The sequence below is a fragment of the Rhinoraja longicauda genome, chromosome 16 (genome assembly GCF_053455715.1).
Source record: "Rhinoraja longicauda isolate Sanriku21f chromosome 16, sRhiLon1.1, whole genome shotgun sequence".
Taxonomy (NCBI): domain Eukaryota; kingdom Metazoa; phylum Chordata; class Chondrichthyes; order Rajiformes; family Arhynchobatidae; genus Rhinoraja; species Rhinoraja longicauda.
The window spans coordinates 31,509,050-31,521,412 of NC_135968.1; the positions used below are offsets into that span (position 1 = coordinate 31,509,050).

The 12,363-nt window shown below is 39.7% G+C and overlaps 1 protein-coding gene across 8 annotated transcripts in view; it reads left to right on the top strand.

The window, feature by feature from the left end:
* Positions 1–438: 438 nt before the first annotated feature.
* The window catches only part of btbd16 (BTB (POZ) domain containing 16), an 89,498-nt gene continuing 77,573 nt past the window's right edge, over positions 439–12,363 (top strand). For 3 of the 8 annotated variants that reach the window (XM_078412845.1, XM_078412851.1, XM_078412850.1), the window contains exon 1: positions 439–537. The gene's annotated coding sequence lies outside the window, so the exon portion shown is untranslated. Of the gene's footprint in view, positions 538–9,589; positions 9,684–12,363 lie in introns of those variants that run through there. The other 5 variants (XM_078412847.1, XM_078412852.1, XM_078412846.1 and 2 more) reach the window with 4 other exon arrangements.

Below are 12,363 nucleotides of genomic sequence, written 5' to 3' on the forward strand. Positions count from 1 at the left end.
TTTGCTCGAGTCCGGATGGGTCTCGGTGGAATCATACACGGCAATGAATATTGGAGCAGGAGTCGGCCACCTCGCTGGCTTGTCTAGCCGTCCGCCGCCATTCAATACGGTCACGGCCGCTCTGTCTCTGCCCCGGGGGGGGGCTCAACTCTTCTGTGCCAGTCCACACGGGTCTCGATTCCTCGGTGGAGTCTAGTTTTAATGTTTTGTTCCACTGTACGTGTATCTGGCGCACAGTTTGCCTGCCGGCCGGCCGCAAGGTCTGACGCTGCACTTGGGTTTCCAAGGAGACCGCGTCTCAGCTCGCTATGGGAACCAGTATCCGGCCCCGGCGTTGCCTGGCGACGGAGCCTAGGCCTAGGCCGAGGGGCCAGTGAGTATGAACGCGGGCGGAGAGAGAATGGGCGGTGACTCGGGGAGGGTGGAGGGGAAGGAGAAGGAAGACGACGGCAGGACTGCAGCCATGATGTCGCAGCCGCGGCTGGCCTACAACCCGCGCCTTCCGAAAATGCGCAAAATCACCAGCGGCCGTTCGGCGTAAGTGAAGCGGCTGGGCGGGAGTTTGTGCCGTGGCAGCAAATGCCTCAAGTCATGGCTGGCTGTGCTATCAGCAAACGTGCAGGGTAGGAGGACCCGCCTCAGCAATGCCAATGCGGCAGAGTTGTACTGCACATGTATACTTTATGGTTGCAGTAGACAACTTTGCGAAAGTTCCAGTGTATGCATTCGGAATATTACTAATGAGACTCATTTTGTACAACCCTGCATTTAAAAGCTATTCTAACGGCGCAACTATGTCGATCTAACTTTAAACGTGGGAATTTAATTTTGTGATTTAAAATATTTTAATGTTTATTTTTGAAATTTTTACTTGGCATGAGTCAAGTAAATATTGGAAAATTATGCGATTTTTATTTTAATGAAACTTGGAATTGGAGAATATTCGTTGATAGCTTTGAAAGTCAGGGGGTATGGGGAGAAGGCAGGAACGGGGTACTGATTGAGAATGATCAGCCATGATCACATTGAATGGTGGTGCTGGCTCAAAGGGCCGAATGGCCTCCTCCTGCACCTATTGTCTATATTTCATTGAATATAAAATGTAACGAAAATGTCCATGCCATCCGTTCTGATCCAAAACATATTCAAACTGAATATCTTTTTTCAGGGTTGAGGTTGACCAGCTTCAGTTTTCTGATCACTAATCAATCAATGATCAATGATACTTTATTGTCGCACGTACCTAGGTACAGTGAAATTCTTTGTTTTTGCATACAATCCAGTAAAATCATGCAGCAGACCATCTAGTCAGTATGCAAAGAGTCCCCATGTTTCTGCTGACAAAGTTATAAAAAGTTCACCAGTCTATATTTTCTTGCAGTGGCAAACCAGGCCTGCCCCTGTACAAGGTAACAGGTGGCTCCCCCCCTTCGATCTCGGTGCCCCCCAGGCAGGCTCTCCTTCGGTCTTGCCAGGTCCCCCTTCAATCATGGCAGCCCCCGCTGGGTCCCCCTTCGATCTCAGCGACCCTTCAGCTGGGTCCCCTATGATTTTCAGCGACCGCCACTGGGTTCCCACTTCAATGTCGGTGGCTCCCCGCCAGGTCCCCACTGCGTTGCTCCTGGCTCTCGGCAGCCCGCCCGCATGGATTCCCTTTGGTTCCATGATGAGGCCACTGTGTGACCTGCAGATTCTGCCACATGTGAGGTTGGATATGCTTTTGTTTGAATAGACAGGTGTATTGACTGGGAGGTGGTGTGCTCATTCTGGCTTTTGCACCAGGTTTTATTCTGTTTCTCTGTTGTCCTTGCCCAAAATGACCAGAAGTAAATCAACATAGAAGATCTCCCAACCTCTAAGATATCCCTTTTCAAAGAGGACCTCAAAGGAAAGCTCACAGACACCAACCAATTGCTGAGACTCCCCAGCATCTGAACGATGCTGAAGTTCTCCATAATTAATATCCGTGCATATTCCACCAGAAAACCTTGGGACTGGTTTAATGAGAGTGAGCTTAACAATCCAAGAGCTAATTAACCATAAACATAAGGCATTTTTGTCTTGAAAACATCACCGTGCAAAAAGGGAAAAGAAATGGCTCTAAAAAGCACCTGAAGAGTGAAGTCATATCTGTAAAGCCATTGACCAAAAGCACAGATGATGGTTGGAAAGACTGCAGGGGGTGCAGCAACTCACTGAAAAGCATAACATGCAGGACTGTTAAAACCATGTGAGGCTCAACTTAGAGCTAAGAACAGAAATAGGTTAAGGACAGTGAAACATTATGATATTGTCCTGTCATTAGAAACCCAGATTCCATTTTACAATAAACAAAATGGTTCACTCTTGCCTTCCCCTCCTTCTCCACTGAGGAGCATGCAGAGAACTCTGGGTTGATTTAGATAAGTTGAAGTAATGGGCAAATAGATATTATACGCAATGTAAAAAAGATAGACACAAAAAGCTGGAGTAACTCAGCGGGTCAAGCAGCATATCTGGAGAAAAGGAATAGGTGATGGTTTGGGTCGAGACCCTTCCTCAGACATGCAATATAATATGGATTAATGTAAGTCTATCCATTTTGGTAGCAATTATAATTACGCTGATTATTATCTAATGAACAACAGAGTGGGAAAGGAGAAGATGTAATAAGGTCTTGATATATTTGTGTACTCATTGTTGCAGATAAGCATATAGGTGCAGGAGGTGGTTAAGAAGGTAAATTGTATGCGATGCATGGCAAAAGGATTTTAGTATAGGTACAGTGTGTACATTGTACAACATGCACATTAGTATAGGAACATTGACACGAGGTCTTGGTGAGACTCCACCTTAAGTATTTAGTGCAGTTTTGGTCTCTATCTGATGAAGGATGGTGTTGCTTTGGAGGGAGTTCTGCGAAGGTTTCTCCCATCTGATTCCAGGATAGCAGGAGTAGAAAATAAACCTAGACGAAAATATAGACTTAATTAATTCATAGAGTCGAGAACATGAGAGGGGATTTCATTGAAACTTACAATATTTAAACAAACTAAACAGATTAAGTACAGGATTGATGTTCCCAAAAACTGAGGAGGAGTCAAGTACCAGGGATAACAGTCTGAGGCTAAACCATTTAAGATCTAGTTGCTGGGTATTTCTTCTCCCAGAAACCAGTGAACCTGTGGAATTCTCTACCACAGAAAGCAGTTGAAGCTAATCAATAAATATATTGAAATAGTTAGATATTGCTCTTAAGGGCACAGGTATTAAGGGGTATAAGGAGAAAGCTGGAACATGGTACTGGTACAGCCATGATCACATTGAACGATAGAATGAACTTGAAGAGAGGGAGGACATCCTATATTCTGTTTCCTTGGTTAAAAGCCTGTGGCTTTCCCTAATGCTGTTTATAAAAGTTGCATAAGAAGACTGGGCTTCCTGTGTGAGGTTCACAAAACAACACTAGTTGATATGTTTGGAAAATGTGTGACCTCTCCAAGATAGCAGTGAGCAGAATCTGTGGGATGAGGTGGAGACCAGCAGCAGCTTGAAATAGGGCTGAGCCTAGAAGCTAAGTAACGATCATGGCCCTGGCACATACATGCAAAGCAATGAAAGCACACGTGTGAAGTTGCATAGGAGGTTCAAGTGCTCAATAATGGCAAAGAATGCAGATTGGATAAATAAGAACTGCCATTTGTTCAGACCAATGAGATTCAAAATATCACAGAAGATAAATTTGGCATGTTGCCGCACTGTTGAGGTGATGTGCTATGCTAGGGGAAAAAACAGCAAGAGAGAATGAAATTCCTGCCAATAAATAAAGAATTGACTTTCCCTACTGCTCCAAGGATACCCAGAAATGTGTGGAAAATTGCTCCTCTCTGTTGCTAGGCCATTTATCAACAGCAACTTGTTTTTTTCCCCCCAGAGTTGTGCGAGATAATTTTGAGCCTATGAACTTGCTTGTGGGGTTTCTAACCAGTCTATATCGGCAGTGATCTCAAGATTGGGTGCATAGGGAGCAGGTCAAAAGTGGCCATGCCAATTCTAGTTTCAAATTGCTGTTTACAAACTCATTCCACCAGCGGCATGAAAGACAACCAAAAAAACCCACAAATATGATAGTGAGTTCTTAAATTACGACGTTACCAATCTATTGGAGTCTGCATTAACAAAGTTAATATTGTTCAGTTGTGTTCAAGAAATCTTGTTGCTGAACTGTTTTGATTTTTTTTTCCAGTGTAAGATCAGAAAATAAATGTCCATTGTTAAACTGTTTCCAGGCTAATTTGACATGGCATTTTTGGCATTATTGACTCATGTGAGATATAAAAGATGTAGGAATTTGGAAATTCCTGAACATAAACAATATGTGTGTGTTTTCATTTACGTTCATTGTTTAGCAAAATCGCTCACTGCAAAGACTCGAGGTAGCCATGACTTGTCCAGACTATTATCTATCACCTTTCATTTTTCTATCAATAAGTAAAAAACTGAAATTACCATTGCCATTTTAATTCTTTCACAGAAAGTAAGATAACCATTTGAACCATATGGAACTAAGATAGAAACCAAAATACTATAACTTTGCACCCAATCTAAATTATTTTTTCTGGACCAAAGAAGCTGTTCGGCAGAAATTTTGATTCTAGGACCCTTACCTTTTTGGCTTTGAAAACAGAAACACAATTTCTAACTTGGTAGATATCATGAAATCGCAGATTGCGATCAATACTTGGAACAAATTAACAGATATTAATATGTTTTAAAAGTAAATATATTGGCAAATTGGTAATTAGCAACGTCATTAATTGGAAATTGAATTGAGGGCAGAAAAGTTAAAGAATCTTGGAGTCCAAACGTACACATCAGCAAAGTAAATAAGGCCAGAAGAAAAGCAAAACAATCAGTAAGATTGCTTTAATGGAACAATTGTCGAGCAAAAAATGTTGCGCAGCTACATTAAAATTGTATGGAACATAATTAGTCTAATTTATGAATACTGTGAACACTTCTGATTACATGTTATAGGATATAGAAATCCAGAAGAGCATGCAAAAAAAGATTTACAAGGATGATACTTATCAAGAAAAATGAATAAACTTCATAATTTGAAAAGTGAAGATTGCAAGGGTGGTGTTGGGGGAGTGGGGAGACATGAATTAATCATTTCAAATTCTAAAATTTCAAAGAATTAACATTAGTTGGAAAAGTAAAACTGGAGACTCAATTTCAGATATAGAATTCATAAGAATTTGTGATAGAAAATGGAAAATGTAACTATCACATGGAGTAGTTGAATAGTTTGAAAGTCATTTAGTGGAAGGTAGATTAGTGTATAAGGGCGAAACCAAGGAGATTTATTCTGATACTGTAGGTGAGGAGAAAATTGGGGTACATGGCCTAAGTACCCCAGTAGATTGTTAGAAATGGTCGACAATGAGCTTCGTGTTTTATTTAACAAATAAAATTCCTGAAACTTGCTAACATTTGTTAAGCTTAAAATGGTAGATGTAACCTCTGGATGCAAGTGCACAATGGGCATAAAGGAATAAGAACTCTGGAAATCTACCTGTAAAGGAAACCAATTGTTACATAAAGCTAAAGATATCTGGAGAACAAATCAGTTTCCAGTCATCTAGAAGCAAACTATTTTCAGATGCAAAAACTGCCAGGGCTGACATATGACATATTAAAGAAAATATCTGGAATCTGAAGGCTGAACACCAGGATAAACTACAAACCACTAATCCAGAAAACAGATACAGTATTTGGTTATCTGATGTAGCTCGAGGACAATTGCATTCTAGTTCTTCAACTTGTAGTCTATTTGGAACTTGTTTGAATAATGACAGCTCTTGTAGTTCTCTGGAAGTTTTTGTAAGTTGGTCGAACACATCCAAATAAACTGAGAGGAACATAGAAATTGTATAATAAGTAAATTGTATAATTGTATATCAAAATGAAATAATTAAATGATTAATTGCACATGTGGCATGCATGAAGCAAAATATAATGCATATGAATCCTAGGATTTCTTCCACTGGAGTTATTAAATGTATGCCTGTGGGAATAACATTGTAGAATATATCAGACTTTGTATCAAAGGTCTGCATATTTCAGGACTACCAAAGACAACTGGAGATCTCGGGTATCCTGCTCAATATGGCAGAATCTTGCTTGTAAGTTCGCAGAGTAAGTTCGCAGTGATTGAAAGTTGACTTGGACTCATACCAAAATATAACATCACATATTCCAAAATATACAAATGATTCAAACGCATGTATCTTACCCCTGATCCCACCCAATTCATTTAACAGCGAACCAAAAATCTGGATGCAAACAGAAAATGATGGAACCTCAGCAGATGAGGCAGCATCAGTGTAAAGAGATGTAACATTGACTCACTTTTCAGAAATGCTGACCTGCTAAATGTTTCCAACGTTTTTTGTTTTTAATACAAATTTTCAAGATCTGCAGTGTTTTTAAATACAAAATGTATATACTGTAATTATTTGTAAGAATTTCATGTTTTGTAGGACACAATATATATGACTTCTTAAATGCAGGTATCACCAACAGCAAATACTGTTTTTTGTTAAAAATATTTCTCTGTATGGCTGATTTATTGTATGTATATGGATTTTCATTGTTTTTTCTACTGTAGCATTAGTTTTCAGGTCTTTAATCAAGTTTTTAATGTTTGTTGAATCAATAGTATATTAATTCTGTTGCTGTGTGTTAATAATTAAAGTTTTTTGTGGTGACATCACAGTTGTAATTTTCTTGATAGCATACTTGATGTTAAAAAGCACAGAGGGCCAAGGGCCAAGTCACTTTGGAAATCTCCATAAAGGAAATGTGAATTTATAGAAGATTACCGTGGTGGTGTGGATAAGGGGTGAGAAGGATGAATAGTCCTTGGATACAGATGGGTTTAACCATAGGTGATTATTAGTACAAAGTTAGCATGTGTAAAAACTGATGGATTATCCTGTCACTGCTTGCAGAAGCTGATCATCATAACATGAGACATCTACACAAATAGAGGTAATTCTGCTATAATGTAATAGTTGCATTCCTAAGAAACCTTGTGTTATAGAAAATTATGGCACAAAAACAATTTTGTCAATGAGGAATGAGGAAAAGGGGGTTAAGGGCTAGAGAGTTACAGACTCAAAATAACAACATTATTTTATCACAGTACAGGAAGTGACAGTAAATTAAACTAACTAACTTAACTATTTTTTCCCTGCAGGCTATAAAACAATAAAGGGCTTTTTAAAAAAGCTGTCTATATTTGTTAGAATTTATTTTAGACTTAGAGACACAGCATGGAAACAGGCCCTTCTTCCGACTGAGTCTGCGCAGACTACGATCACTCCGTAACAGTCGCATTGTCCTACACATGAGACAATTTACAGAGGCCAATTACCCTACAAACCTGTAGGTCTTTGAAGTGCAGGGAGAAAACCGGAACAACTGGAAAAAACCCACACGGTCACAGAGAGAATGCACAAACTCGTAAGACATCCCCGCAGCCAGGATCGAACCCGATCTCTGGTGCTGAAAGGCAACAACTCTATCGCTGCTCCATTGTGCCGCCATAAACTGGAAGCTACAACTTCTGGTGCAAGTCACCGCAAGCTGGATGTTACTTTTGTTTAATAGGGTATAATTGACCAGGAATGGTTTCTGTTAACATTTTTGCAATTTTAGTAGCCTTGCATGTGAAAAGAGTGGATGGGTTCTTCGGAGACAATGATCCCCAATTACTTTGAATAGAATAGTTCCTTTATTGTCATTGTAACATGAGCCATGTACAACGAAATTGTAAAATGTCAGCCAGTCAGTGCACCATTCAAACATTTCTAAAAGCTAACGATACATACAAGGTAAAATATTTAAAAAAAGATAAACAACTAAAATAAATATCATGAAAATAGCACGCATAAACACCCAACCCTACATCCTTCTGTCGATTTCACAGTCTCTTATTATGTATCGCCCCTGCGTTCCTTGGCGGCTACATTTAGTGCCTTTATAGCAGTGGGGTAAAAACTATTTTTAAGTCTGTTTGTCCTTGTCCTTGTAGATCTGTACCGTCTGCCTGACGGTAACAGTTCAAACAGGGAATGTCCGGGGTGGGAAATGTCCTTTATAATACTCTGGGATTTTTTGATGCAGCGGGAACTGTGTAAGTCCTCCAAGGTAAGTAGAGGGCAGCCGACAATCCTCTGGGCGTTGTCAATGGCCCTCTGGAGCGCTTTCCTCTGAGCCGCTGTGCAGCTGGTGTACCATACGCATACACAGTATGTTAGGATGCTCTCAATGTAGCACCGATAAAAGGACAACAGCAGTCTCTGAGTGATGTTATTCTTCCTGAGCACCCTCAGGAAGTGCAGTCTCTGCTGGACCTTTTTCAGCAGCGCAGAGGTGTTCACGCTCCACGTCAGGTCCTCCTCAATATGGATTCCCAGGAAGCGGAAATCCGCCACCCTCTCCACACAGTCCCCTCTGATAGTTAATGGTACCATGTCCGTTTTATTCTTTCTGAAGTCTATTATTATTTCCTTTGTCTTTAAGGTGTTGAGGAGCAGGTTATTTTCTCCACACCACACTGTCAGCTGCTCCGCCTCATCCCGGTAGGCGTACTCGTCCCCCCCCCCCCCCCCCCCCCCCCCCGGTGATGAGTCCCACCACCGTAGTGTCATCCGCAAATTTGACAATGGTGTTGCTGTGGTGGGCGGGGGTGCAGTCATGTGTATAGATGGTGGTCACATGGAAAGAAATTTTTTCCACAACAGCCTTTTTTCCATTTGCCAACTTCCAAAATAACTTTTAAGTCTTTCTCAAGTTCCCGATCAAAATTTGATTATAACCAGTTTGGCCATGCAATACAAAAAATGTTCTCTAATTTATTGATCGTGTGTCTGGATGTTTCCGTAAATTAGGGCACCAACCGGTGACATGGGTTGCCAAATTTGAAAGTTATTAAATTATAGCGAAAAATGGGCCTACCTATGATCCTTTTGAACTAATTTGTGATCAAAATTTGACCAAAATTGGATACATTCAAAATTTGAAAGAAAAAAAAACGAGAAAAAAAATTATAAATTTATAATATATATTTAAATATACATAAATGAGAAAAAATATAGAAACCTTTCATCGATTTCGATGCCAATTTACTAGAAATTTGCCCGGAACCAAAAGCATCTGTAATCAGGAGCATACTTTCAATGATACATGGCGTTATCTAAAACCCGATCACTTCCGATTCCCTTTGCAACAGTGCACACACTTTACAACAACATAGCAACGAGCAATGAAAGTTTAACGGGATTTAAACATTTCTTTAGTAAACTAGAAGCAACATTTACGAGAAAAGGACGAAAAAGTGCAAAAAGGTTTTTACTAGCCAATGATTCCAAGCAGAAAAAAAGTGAACACAGCGTTCTTCAGAGCTCAGAGTGCCCACAACGTGACCACTTGGATACTGTCTCTTAAACTGATTTCTAAGCTCCCTTGCAAAATGTCAGCACGTAACCATCCACGAGGCCCGTAGTTCAGGTCAGGGTCATTACAATCGCGTTGTTTGAATTTTTTTTAAATCACGACGAGTGTAAAAAAAACGTTCTAGCATTGACAAGGTCAGAAAGCCGGAGGGACAACAGAATTAGACATCGATAAAATAGGTGAGCAAACTAGATTTTTATTTCGTGATTTAAGTTCTATTCATTATTAAGTATTTCAATGGAAAGCTTAAACACAAAATATAAACAAAAAGAAACGATAAATCTAAAAATGGTTTCACTGCTTTTAAATCACACATTTCACACGTGACCTCTCTCGCTACTCTCGTTTTGCTGCAAAAACTTTAGGCATCAGAAAACCATTAAATCAGGTGATAAATTATAAAAATCATAAACATAATCAGAATTTGGCTTATATAGAGTTAATTGCAAAATTAATGTGATCTTTCTGGTATAAATTAGCTTAAGGATTTGTTGAAATTCTGCTTGAAAAATGTCACATAAAAAGGCAAGAAAACACAGGGACTTGTTTTTCTGATATTTCTCTTTGTAAAAACAGATTGATTTATTTTTGCTTCATCTCATTATTTTTGGTTATACACCATGATCGAGACTATTTAAAATACACAATATGAAACAATGGGATTATCACATAAAAAAACAGGAAAATAACCTGGAAGTTTAGAGACCTTCAGTTTCTTGATTGCTGCATTTACAGAAACACCCATATCCAATTAATGTTGTGGAAATGCTTTATAGCAGAATTACTGGTAATTATTGTTATAAATGCGGATACATTGGAAATGAAGAGGAGATGTTAACATGCGAGATGTTAAAAACAGTCCTGTAATTTGTAGTTCAGCATTGAAGCAATGGTGCTCTGTCAAATACCCTGCCCCCCCGCCCCCCAAATATCAGGGATTTCTGTACCACAGGTCTCGTGGCCAACAGCTCTGCTACAACACAAATGTCAGAGCAGTTAGTTTTACAAAATGAACATTGGATATCGCATCCAGAAACAAATATAGTTTCAAATTAGCTTTTTTAATGCCCTAAATAAGATTTGGAACATACATATTATTAAGGTGGATTTTGAAATGTTTATTTTTAATGGTTTTTTATATATATTTTAAAATCACATTAATTGAAATAAATGTGAGGGTATTAAAGTACACCGACATAAAATTAGTTTTCTGGAACCGGACAGTTTGCTACTGAGTAATTATGCTCAGTATAATTCAGGTTGCGGAGGCTGAAAGTTGAACAGCTTGCAGAGGTGTGATGAATCATTTTGGGATTTCCATATTGATTACCTGGATGGTAAATTCAAAGTTTTTGTCAATTTCAGTGCAATGCCAGTGAACACCAATTATTTTACTGTCATTTCTCGCAAACTCCCAGACTTGCTGTGTAAGTTGCAGCAGGAGTTAAAGCTGGCATATAACAAAGGTAATGCCACTGTGGTGATGGGGGATTTCAATATGCAGGTAGACTGGGAAAATCATGTTGGTTCTGGGCCCCAAGAAAGAGAGTTTGTAGAGTGCCTCCGAGATGGATTCTTAGAGCAGCTTGTGAAAAAGAGAAAGGGCAATTCTGGATTTAGTGTTGTCCGATGAACCAGGTTTGATAAGAGAACCTGAGGTAAAGGAGCCGCTTGGAGGTAGTGATCATAATATGATTAGTTTTAATCTGCAATTTTAGAGGGAGAAGGTTAAATAGGAAGTGTCAGTGTTGCAGTTGAACATAGGGGACTATGAAGGTATGAGAGAGGAGAGCTGGCCAAGGTCGACTGGAAAGGGATCCCAGCAGGAATGAAGGTGGAACAACAATGGCAGGAATTTCTGGGCATAATCTGGAAGATGCAGGATCATTTCATTCCAAAGCGGAAAAAAGATTCTAAGGGGAATACGAGGCAAGTGTGGCTGACAAGGGAAGTTAGGGATGGAATAAAACTTTTAAAAAAAGATGTATAACACAGCAAAGAGTAGCAGGAAGCCAGAGGATTGGGAAACTTTCAAATGACAACAGAAGGTAACAAAACGGGCAATACGGGCTGAAAAGATGAAGTACGAGGGGAAGCTAGCCAAGAATATAAAGGAGGACAGTAAAAGCTTCTTTAGATATGTTAATAGAAAAAGATTAGCAAAGACAAATGTGGGTCACTTGAAGGCAGACACGGGTGAAATTATTATAGGTAACAAGGAAATCGCAGAAGAGTTGAACAGGTACTTTGGATCTGTTTCACTAAAGAAGGCACAAACAATCTCCCAGATGTACTGGAGGATCGAGGGGGATAGAGGAACTGAAAGAAATTTTCATTAGGCGAGAAATAGTATTGGGTAGACTAATGGGACTGAAGGTTGATAAATCCCCAGGGCCTGATGGTCTGCTTCGCAGGGTACTCGGGGAAGTGGCTCTAGAAATAGTGGACGCATTGGTGATCATTTTCCAATGTTCAATAGATTCAGGATCAGTTCTTGTGGATTGGAGCTAATGTTATCCCACTTTTCGAGAAAGGAGCGAGAAAGAAAACGGGGAATTACAGGCCAGTTAGCCTGACATCGGTGTTAGGGAAGATGCTGGAGTCAATTATTAAAGAGGTAATAACGGTGCATTTGGATAGCAGTAAAAAGGATGTCCAAGTCAGCATGGATTTATGAAAGGGAAATCATGCTTGACTAATCTGGAATTTTTTGAGGATGTGACAAGTAAAATGGATGAAGGGAACCAGTGGATGTAGTGTATCTAGACTTTCAGAAAGCCTTTGATAAGGTCCCACACGGGAGATTGGTGAGCAAATTTAGAGCACATGGTATTGGGGGTAGAGTGTTGACATGGATAG